The sequence below is a fragment of the Ovis canadensis genome, chromosome 3, assembly GCF_042477335.2.
Source record: "Ovis canadensis isolate MfBH-ARS-UI-01 breed Bighorn chromosome 3, ARS-UI_OviCan_v2, whole genome shotgun sequence".
In the NCBI taxonomy this organism is placed as follows: domain Eukaryota; kingdom Metazoa; phylum Chordata; class Mammalia; order Artiodactyla; family Bovidae; genus Ovis; species Ovis canadensis.
The window spans coordinates 143465180-143476532 of NC_091247.1; the positions used below are offsets into that span (position 1 = coordinate 143465180).

Sequence of the window (11353 nt, forward strand, 5' to 3'; positions counted from 1 at the left end):
TTATATGCAGAGTACATCATGAGAAACACTGGGCTGGAAGAAGCACAAGCTGGAATCAAGATTGCTGGGAGAAATATCAATAACCTCAGATATGCAGATGACACCACCCTTATGGCAGAAACTGAAGGGGAACTAAAAAGCCTCTTGATGAAAGTGAAAGAGGAGAGTGAAAAAGTTGGCTTTAAGCGCAACACTCAGAAAACGAAGATCATGGCACCTGGTCCCATCACTTCATGGGAAATAGATGGGGAAACAGTGGAAATGGTGTCAGACTTTATTTTTTGGGGCTCCAGAATCACAGCAGATGGTGATTGCAGCTATGAAATTAAAAGACGCTTACTCCTTGGAAGAAAAGTTATGACCAACCTAGACAGCATATTGAAAAGCAGAGACATTACTTTGCCAACAAAGGTCCATCTAGTGGGGAAGGCTATGGTTTTTCCAGTGTTCATGTATGGATGTGAGAGTTGGACTGTGAAGAAAGCTGAGCACCAAAGAACTGATGCTTTTGAACTGTGGTGTTGGAGAAGACTCTTGAGAGTCCCTTGGACTGCAAGGAGATCCAATCAGTCCATTCTAAAGGAGATCAGTCCTGGGTGTCCATTGGAAGGACTGATGCTAAAGCTGAAACTCCAATACTTTGTCCACCTCATGGGAAGAATTGACTCATTGCAAAAGGCTCTGATGCTGGGAGGGATTGAAGGCAGGAGAAGGGGACAACAGAGGATGAGATGGTTAGATGGCATCACCGACTCGATGGACATGAGTTTGAGTAGACTCCGGGAGTTGGTGATGGACAGGGAGGCCTGGCGTGCTGCAATTCATGGAGTCGCAAAGAGTCTGACATGACTGAGCGACTGAAGTGAACGGAAAGCTTTTTTTTTTTTACCTCAATAAACTCTCTTGGAATAGTAATAATTAGAGATTTCTTAGATTTTTGGGTAATCATTATCACCTCCAAATATTTGTAGATTCCCTCTTCCATAATTAAATATCGTATTTTAATCTCGTCTTACTGCACTGGAGGGAATTACATAACTTTGTTAAGTAATATGAATGATAGTGTTGTTTTCTTTTAAACTGCTGTTGTTCCATCGCTCAGTTGTGTCCGACACTTTGCGACCCTGTGGACCGCAGCATGCCAGGTTTTCCTGTCCTTCACCATCTCCCAGAGTTCGCTCAAATTCATGTCCATTGAGTCGGTGATGCCATCCAACCATCTCATCCTCTGTTGCTCCCTTCTCCTCCTGCCCTCAATCTTTCCTAGCATCAGAGTCTTTTCCAGTGAGCTGGTTCTTTGTATCACGTGGTCAAAGTATTGAAGCTTGAGCTTTAGCATCAGTCCTTCCAATGAATATTCAGGGTTGATTTCCTTTCCTATTGACTTGTTTGATCTTTTTGCAGTCTAAGGGACTCTCAAAAGTCTTCTACAGCACCACCATTTGAAAGCATCAATTCTTAGGTTCTCAGCCTCCTTTATAGTCCCATGTCATGTCTGTACATGACTAATGGAAAAACCATAATGGTAATTCCTCCAATTTTATATTATATCATGAAGCATATATTTGAATATTATTTAATGTTAAATATTTTTTATGAAATAAGTAATATGAAAAGCATGTTTATAGGTTTAAAACTGAGTCACTTTGCTGTATAGCAGAGATTGGCACAACATTGTAAATCAACTGTACTTCAATAAAAAAGAGTCATTAGAATTTTTATTATTAAATATTTGAGGTCAAAATTGTTGAATTTTACTTTTATGCTTATTAAGACTCTATCAGGGTGAACATGTGATTATTCTCACTTTAACTTATTGATTTGAGGAATCAAAGCAGTAAGAAGTTTACTTGGTCATGGGTTATTATTTAGATTATTATTATTTCAGTATACTTTCAGATTCAGTGGATCATTTCATTTCGACTTGTCTAAACATTCATGAGACGGTAGTAATTTTTCATATTTTGAATCAGTTACTTTAGTTCTGAAAAATATTAACAATTTTCCATATTATTCTAAAAGCATTCAAGTTTGCCAAAACTTACCTGAAAACCCATCAGTGCTTATTGTCCTTTTTTGCTTATTCTAAAGTTTTTTGTTTTGTTTTACACATCAAATAGCTCAATTTAATTTTTTTGATTATATTTTCTTAAAATGAAACAAAATCCTGCTTTCAAAATTTATTTAGACAAATCTTAGTGTTACCTTATAATTTTTATTCTTAACATCAGTGGTGTACTATTAGGTTCTTTTTCTGTTTTTTAAAATATATTCTACATAATTATGTCACAATTGATCTTTTTGAATAACTAGTGCCTTGATTTATTTATTGATTCTATTTTTCTCTTTTCTAATATATTAATTTGTGCTTTTAGTCCCTTTATCCTCCTTTTCTTATGATAAGTTTAATTATCTTTCTAATGATTGCATTTAAGCATTCAGAAACTTACAATTTTTTTCTTGTTTATTAATGAATTCATGTAAGGATAGATTTTATTTCTACTGATGGCTGCACTGGCAATGTTTTTAACTTTAGTATATAGTGTTCTTATGTTCATGATAGTCTATGTAGACTGTTGACTTTTTTGTTAACAAAGGATTTTGCTTTTCTTTTTTTTTTTACTGTTCTTATTTATTTTTTTTTAAAATTTTTAAATCTTTAATTCTTACATGCGTTCCCAAACATGAACCCCCCTCCCACCTCCCTCCCCATAACATCTCTCTGGGTCATTCAAGAGCTTTACTTCAAGAATTTATAAGTAGTTGGGATTTGAAAAGGTTAACTTCTGTTTAACAAATACCTCCTTTGTTTTTAGTTCTCTGTGCAGCTCCTTATAGCCAGATGCTGAAACTCCTGTGAAGATTATTGTATCTTTTTTTTAAACTTCATTTTAATTTTGTTTGTCTTATTTATCTACTTTGTGGAAGATGGTTTTCACACTCACTTTCAGCCAACAGCATAGACTTGCCAAATAGGGAACCAAAATCAAGAGCCAAGTCCTTGGACTAATAGGATTAGGTATTTGGGTGAGCTCTGGAATCTTTCTTCAGAATTACTGACATCATGTGATTAGAGGAGATGAAGGCAAAAGAGCAAATGCAATGGAATACAATCTTTGTGATTTTGCTTAGAGTTGTCTTTGTTCACTACCTGAACATTATAGATGTTTCCCTAATATCCTCTTCACAGCTGCCTTCACCTCCTTGTTCTTTAGGCTGTAGATGAGGGGATTCAGCATGAGTGTGACTGCACTGTACTGTACAGAGAGAAGCAAATCCAAAGAGGAGCCAGATGAGGCATGAGATAACAAAGAAAACCCGAGCCAAAGAACAAGATCACTGTGATGAGGTGGGAGGAACAGGTGGAGAAAGCCTTGCTTCTGCCTGTGGTGGAGCTGATGCTCAGGATGGTGGCGATAATGCGGGCATAAGAGAAGAAGATTGGGATGAAGGTTCCAAGCCCATGCAATAGGCTGGAGCAGAGTAGGATATTGGTAACAACAGAGATATCAGAACAAGACAGGGGGAAGAGGGCAGCAGCTCACAGGTGTAGTGGTGGATGGTTTGGGCATCACAGAAATCCAGGCTAATAGCCAGGAGCACAATGACAAATGCACTGAGACAGGCCAGGCCCCATGAGATCAACACTAGCCTCACACAGAGCTGGGGGCTCATCACCTGGCCATAGTGCAGGGGGTAGCAGATTGCAGCATAGCGGTCATAGGCCATCACTGAGAGTAGACAGGCTTCAGTTCCTGAAGAGAAAAACACAAAGAAGACCTGAGTCAGGCAGCCCTCGACAGAGATGGTTTTCTTCTCAGACAGGAGGTCCTTCAGGAGCTTGGGCAGAGTGACACAAGAGAAGCAGAGGTCCACAAATGATAGATTACTCAAGAAGAAGTACATGGGCATGTGGAGGTGGGAGTCAGCCCTGATCAGCAGCAGCATCGTCAGGTTCCCCATCACGGTCAGGAGGTAAATCACCAGGAAGAGCACAAAGAGCAGAGCCTGGATGTGGGGGTCGTCTGACAGCCCAGTGAGGATGAACTTGGTGATGGTGCTGTGGTTCCTCATGGATATTTGTGGAGGCTGTTTCCTTGGAATAAAATAGAAAGTGAGTGATATTGCCTATGATTGTTCCCATTCTCTACAGCATTGTCTTCTCTTCTTAAACATCCCTCCCTGCGTTGTCTGAACTTGTGCTTACATATCTCAAAGCTGCCCTCACTATGTCTCAGTAAGAGTAATCTTTCCTTGATAGATCACAAATTTAGGTCACAATCTTTACAGACTTTAGAGAGTTCTATGGAAAAAGGACGAGAGTTCCAGAAAAACATCTATTTCTGCTTTATTGACCACACCAAAGCCTTTGACTGTGTGGATCACAATAAACTGTGGAAAATTCTGAAAGAGATGGGAATACCAGACCACCTGGCCTGCCTCTTGAGAAACCTGTATGCAGGTCAGGAAGCAACAGTTAGAACTGGACGTGGAACAACAGACTGGTTCCAAATAGGAAAAGGAGTACGTCAAGGCTGTATATTGTCACCCTGCTTATTTAACTTATATGTAGAGTACATCATGAGAAACACTGAGCTGGAAGAAGCACAAGCTGGAATCAAGATTGCCAGGAGAAATATCAATAACCTCAGATATGGAGATGACACCACCCTTATGGCAGAAAGTGAAGAGGAACTAAAAAGCCTCTTGATGAAAGTGAAAGAGGAGAGTGAGAAAGCTGGCTTCAAGCTCAACATTCAGAAAACGAAGATCATTGCATCTGGTCCCATCACTCCATGGGAAATAGATGGGGAAACAGTGGAAATGGTGTCAGACTTTATTTTTTGGGGGCTCCAGAATCACCACAGATGGTGATTGCAGCCATGAAATTAAAAGACGCTTACTCCTTGGAAGGAAAGTTACGACCAACCTAGATAGCATATTGAAAAACAGAGATTACTTTGCCAACAAAGGTCCATCTAGTGAAGGCTGTGGTTTTTCCAGTGGTCATGTATGGATGTGAGAGTTGGACTGTGAAGAAAGCTGAGCCGCAGAGAATTGATGCTTTTGAACTGTGGTGTTGGAGAAGACTCTTGAGAGTCCCTTGGACTGCAAGGAGATCCAACCAGTCCATTCTGAAGGAGAACAGTCCTGGGTGTTCATTGGAGGGACTGATGCTGAAGCTGAAACTCCAATACTTTGGCCACCTGATGTGAAGAACTGACTCACTGGAAAAGACTCTGATGCTAGGAGGGATTGGGGGCAGGAGGAGAAGGGGACGACAGAGGATGAGATGGTTAGATGGCATCACCGACTCAATGGACATGAGTTTGAGTAGACTCTGGGAGTTGATGATGGACAGGGAGGCCTGGTGTGCTGTGATTCATGGGGTCGCAAAGAGTCGGACATGACTGAGCAACTGAACTGAACTTACTCCTGTTCCACAGAGACTTACTGGAGAAATAGTATTTCTGGTTCACTCTAACATTAATGTTATTCAATTTTCATTACATGCACTAAATTTCAGAAATTCTTAAAATCCATTGTACAACATTTAAAAAAAACCATTGTACAACATACATGAGGTAATTGTTCTAAACCTTTTCTCCTGTCTAATATTTTTGTTGAAAATAATCCAGGGCTTCTTACTTGTTAAACATCACATTTAAATTTTAATAGATTTTTAAAAATACAAAGCATTTTCTCATGTCCAGTCTCTCTTTATGCTGAAAGAAATTCTATGAAGTATATCAGACATGGACTCTTATCTTCATTTTACCCTTTGGAAATATGATATAGAGACATTAAGAACCAGTAGAAGAACCAAGAAATAACTTCCATAGTATTTCCTCTAATTCTCATCCCAATATCTAGGTCTGGTCCACAAGGGTAAAGATCACTTTTCCTATCTTAAAAAAATTTTTTTTTAATGTGGTAAAATTCTTATTATAAAAATGCTGTTTTAAAGATATTTAGCTGTACTAAATACCATATTTCAGTGGTACTAAATCCATTCACATTGTTGTGCAACTTTCACCATTATCCATCTCCAGAATTGTTCACTTTCCTAAACTGAAACTGTGTTCCCATTAAAAAATTAAGTCCTTATTCTCCACCCTGCTTCCAGCCCCTGGCATCTACCAGTATACTCTCTGATGCTATGAATTTGACTATTCTAGGTACTTTGTGGAATCAAATCCATTTCTCTTGTCTTGACATTCAGAGTTCTTCCTCTGTCCTTAACCTATATTTTAGCCTTTTTGACCCCCTTTGGTACTAGAAAGGTCTTATATTTCTCTCTTTGACTACATGGTTTTCTTTCAGATGTTCTACTTTTTTATTCCATTGGTTCAGACTCTCATTCACCTTCCAGCCTTACCTCAAATCCTGCTGTTTCTTCAAAGCAAATATAGTTAAAGACCTGATCCTGTTAACAAAGTTCAGATTCATCTTAGACCCATGTTTAGGTTACCTGTGTGCTTGGACAGGCAGGGCACTGTTCACCTTTGTGTGATTTCAGCTAGTGGTGATGATGCATAAACAGTTGGAGAATTTACTTTTGAGGAACCTGCTTGGATAAAATTGTAAATATTGTTGAAAGCAGATGTCTTCTTGGGATCTACTCAAGCAAAGTGAAATGACACATTTGTTCTATTCTTTTCAGGAACTTGGTTATTTCATCTATTTGTGAACAGGGCTATCCTGAAAATTACTCCCACTTTTCTACTTCCACGCATAAGATGGATCTGACCATGTAACTTGGGGAGTTCAGCGTCTCAACCAAGAAGAGTGTAGCATTTCTGAATAATATTTTTCTCTCATGTGCTAACTTACACATTTTGTGTGGGTGAAGGCAGCAACTATTTGGATCATATGATACAGGGAATCACAGAAAAGGGCCTCACCCTTCCTCATTCTTCTAAATACGCTCTCTAACTAAACTAAAAGAGAAAATTAAAACAAAATTAAAACACATATAGAAATTTCTAGGAAGGAAAAATAGAGGGGGGGATATCAAGATATTTTGGAAGATATTACCATACTCCTGGCTTTTCCTGGAAAGCCAGTTCTTGTGTTCAGGTTTTCCCATTCAGGTAGACACATCGTAAGTACAGTCTTCCTATAAGTGAACCTATGTCACAAGAATCTGACTCTCCACAACAGATAGCTTTTTCTTCTTGCTATAAGTGAGAATTGGCTATTAGAATGGTTCAAGCTTTAAAAACACGGATTGCCACAAAATTAAGATTACTTCTTGACTCCCTTAACCTAGAGTGGTGTTATTCTGCAATACAGGCCACTATATGGAAGGACAAGACCAATTTCTCAAAAGAAGCTCATATTCTGAACAGGTATATAGTTCATTAGAACTTCCTCACATGATCTCAGATCCAGTAACCTGGTATATCTTCATTTATTTCTTCTGAGATTCTGAATACTTCTGAAGAATACCACTGAAAGAGAAAATTCTCTAACAGACCCAATCAGAGGGCCATCTGTTCTCATACAGCCAAGAGCTGGGTTGGCACCCAGGGGAAGCTGGGTCAATGCCCTGTACTCTCTGAAGCTTACCTTGAAGTCAAATTTCAGACTCACTAATTGCATGTTTCCCTGTTAGCTAGAAAGGTAAGCTGTAAGACACAGGGGAGTATTTGAAACTTCCAAATTAAAGCAATTATTTAAAGTCTAAAAAGAACACATATTAGGCTGATAGAGACTGGAGAGAAATGAATAAGAAAGGCATCCTCCCCCCCAGCTTTATTGAGGTATAATTGACATATAATGTATAAGTTTAAAGTATACAAAGTGATGATTTGATACATGTATATATTGAAATTTGTTTCATTGTGTGTTTTAAAAAAAATCATTCCAGGTAACTTAAACAGGTAACTTACTGTTTAGAATTTTAAAAACTTTAAATAAAATGTTATATTTTATATTGAAGTATAGTTGATTAACAATGTGATAGTTTCAGGTGTACAGCAAAGTGATTCAGTTATATGTATACATGTATCTTTTTTTAAACCACATCATGTTAGGTGACACATCCTTCACCTGTCATAATTACAATTTTTTGGTTTGTCTTATGGTGAGAATATTTAAGATTTATTCTCTTAGCACTTTTCAATATATGGTAGAGTGTTATTAAGTACAGTCACTGTGCTGCATATTAGATTCCCAAACTTATTCATCTTATAGCTGGAAGTTTAGTTTTAGATTATTTCCATATCTTGGCTACTATGAATAATGCTGCAATAAATATGAGAGTGCATATATTTTTGATATCTTATCTTAGTTTCTTTTGGGTATATACCCAGAAGTGGAATTTCTGGATCATATGGTAATTATGTTTTTAATTTTTTGAGGTACTTCCATACTGTTTTCCATAATGGGTAAACCAATTTACATTCCCACCAATAGTGCACAAGTGTTCTCTTTTCTCCAACATTTATTATTTGTCATCTTTTAAATGATAACCATTCTGATAAGCATGAGGTGATATCTGATTGTGGTTTTGAGTTTCATTTCTTTGATGATTAGTGATGTTGAACATTGGTCGTTTGGATGTCTTCTTTGGGAAAAATGTCTATTCAAGTACTTGGCCTACTTTAAAATTGATTTGTTTGATTTCTGTTATTGAGTTGTGTGAGTTATTTATATATTTTGAATGTTAACATCTTATCAAATATATGGTTTGCAGATATTTTTTCCTATTACTTTGGTTGCCTCCTTATGGTTTTTTTTGTTGTTGTTTGTTTATTTGGCTGAGCAAGTGTTTTAGTTTGATGTAGTTCCACTTATTGATATTTGCTAGTCATTTGTGCTTTTGGTGTTATGTCAGCAAAATCATTGCCAAGATCAGTGTCAAGGAGGTTTTTTCATATGTTCTCTTCTATGAGTTTTATGGTTTCAGATTTTATAAATTTTATGATCTTTATAAAGATTTTTTCAAATCTTTAATCCATTTTGAGTTTATTTTTTGTGTACGGTGTAAGATCCAGTTTCATTCCTTTGCATGTGGCTGTCCAGTTTTTCCAACTGAAGAGACTGTCCTTTTCGTACTATATATTCTTGTCTTGTTGTAGATTGATAGACTACATATGTGTGGGTTTATTTCTGTGCTCTCTATTGAGTGCCATTAATCTCTGTATTCTTGTTTTCATGCTAATATCATACTGTTTTGATTACTATTGCTTTGTAATACAGTTTATAATCAGGAATGTGATGCCTTTGACTTTGTTTTTCTTTCTCAAGATAGCTTTAGCTATGCAGGGTCTTTTATGGTTCCATACAAATTTTAGCACTTTTTCCTTCTGTTTCTGCGAAAAATGCCATTGACATTGTAATAGAGGTTAAAATCAATATAGATATAGATTGTGTTGGGTAGTGTGAATACTTCAACAATATTAATTTTTATTTCTGTGATTATGGACTATCTTTCCATTAATTTTTGTCTTCATTTTCTCTCATCAACGTCTTATAGCTTTCATTGTACAGTTTGTTTTAGCCTCTTGGTTAAAGTTATTCTTAGGTGTTTTATTCTTTTTCATGTAATTGTAAATGGGATTGTTTTCTTAATTTCTTTTTCTTCTAGTTTATTATAAATGTACAGAGATGCTATACATTTTTTATATATTGATTTTGTGTCCTTCAAGTTTATGGAATTCGTTTATGTGTCCTAAGAGTTTTTTTGTGGAGTTTTAGGTTTTTCTATATAAAATATCATGTCATCTACAAATAGAGGTAGTTTCTTTTGTTCAATTTGGATAATCTTTATTTATTTATATATCTGGTTAGTATTTAGCAAAATTTATCTGTTGTTGCCTGGTTGCTCTGGCTAGGAGTTTCAACACTATTTTGAATAAAATTGGTGAGAGTGAGTATCCTTGCCTTGTTCCTGAATTTAGAGGAAAACTTTCAGGTTTTCACCATTAAGTATGATGTCAGCTGTGGCTCACCATATATGGCCTTTTTATGTTGAGGCAATTCCCCTGTATACCTACTTTGCTGAGAGATTTTTTTAAAATCATGAGTGGATGTTAAATTTATCAAATGATTTTTATGCATCTATGAGATGATCATATGATTTTTATTCTTCAATTTGTTAGTGTGGTATATTACATTGATTGATTTGTGGATGTTGAATTATCCTTGCATCTCTGGAATAAATCCCACTTGATTATGGTGTGGGCTTCCCCGGTAGCTCAGCTGGTAAAGAATCTGCCTGCAATGTGGGAGACCTGGCTACTTTCCCTAGTGGGAAGATCCCCTGGAGAAGAGAAAGGCTACCATCTCCAGCATTCTGACCTGGAGAATTCCATGGACTGTGTAGCCTATGGGGGTTGCAAAGTCAGATATGACTGAGTGATTTTCACGTACCACTTTCCATAAAATATTAGAATTAGCTTGCTGAGTTTTGTAAAAATTATTGGTGAGATTTATTGTGGAATTAAGTTAAACCTATTGTTCAACCTGGGGAGGACTGACATTTTTACTTTATTGAAAGTTCTAACTTAAATATAAAGCTGGCTGAGGTTTAGTCTTAGCTCTCCAACTCTAAAAAAAAGCTTTAGTCACTTTTGGTTAATTGCATTTTAATGGGAGTTTAGTTATCTAAGTTTTCAAATTTATTGACATAATGTCATTTATATTATCCTCTCAATATGTTTGATATACTGTTTAATTCTTAAGATTGTTTCTTTGGTGCTCCTCTCTTTTTTCTTGAGTAAACTTCACAGAAGTTTATCTACTTTATGTTTCCAAAGAACCAATCTTGCTTTTTATTTTATTGAGAAGTAATTGACATAACATTATATCAGTTTCAGGTGTACAGCAGTGATCTGATATTTGTATATATTGCAAAATTATCACCGTAGTAAATCTAGTTGATATCCCTCACCGCACATAGAGCTACAATTTTTCTTGTGATAAGAACTTTTAAGATCTACTGTCTTTGGCTTTCAAGTATACAATATAGCATTATCAACAATAGTTACCATGCTGTACATTACATCCCCAGGACTTATTTATTTTATATCTGGAAGTTTCTACCTTTTGACACTCAAGCCTTCACCTACTTCACCCACCCCTTACCTCCTTCTCTGGTAACCACCAGTCTGTTCTCTGTGTCTATGAGTGTGTTGTTTATTTTTTTAATTTGACATATAACATATAAATTTAAGGTATAGAACATGTTAATTTGGTATATTTATTATCATAATATGGTGGTCATTTTAATGATTATTAGCACTTCTATTATGTTACATAAATATTATTTCTATTTTAGTGGTCAGTATAATTAATTAAGTTCTAGTTGCTTAGGAAGTATAATGATTATAATACAATGTTGTTG

General features: G+C 36.3%; 1 pseudogene; it reads right to left on the reverse strand.

The window, feature by feature from the left end:
• Positions 1 to 3158: 3158 nt before the first annotated feature.
• On the reverse strand, positions 3159 to 4074 carry LOC138438210 (olfactory receptor 8S1-like; annotated as a pseudogene).
• Between the last annotated feature and the right edge of the window lie 7279 nt (positions 4075 to 11353).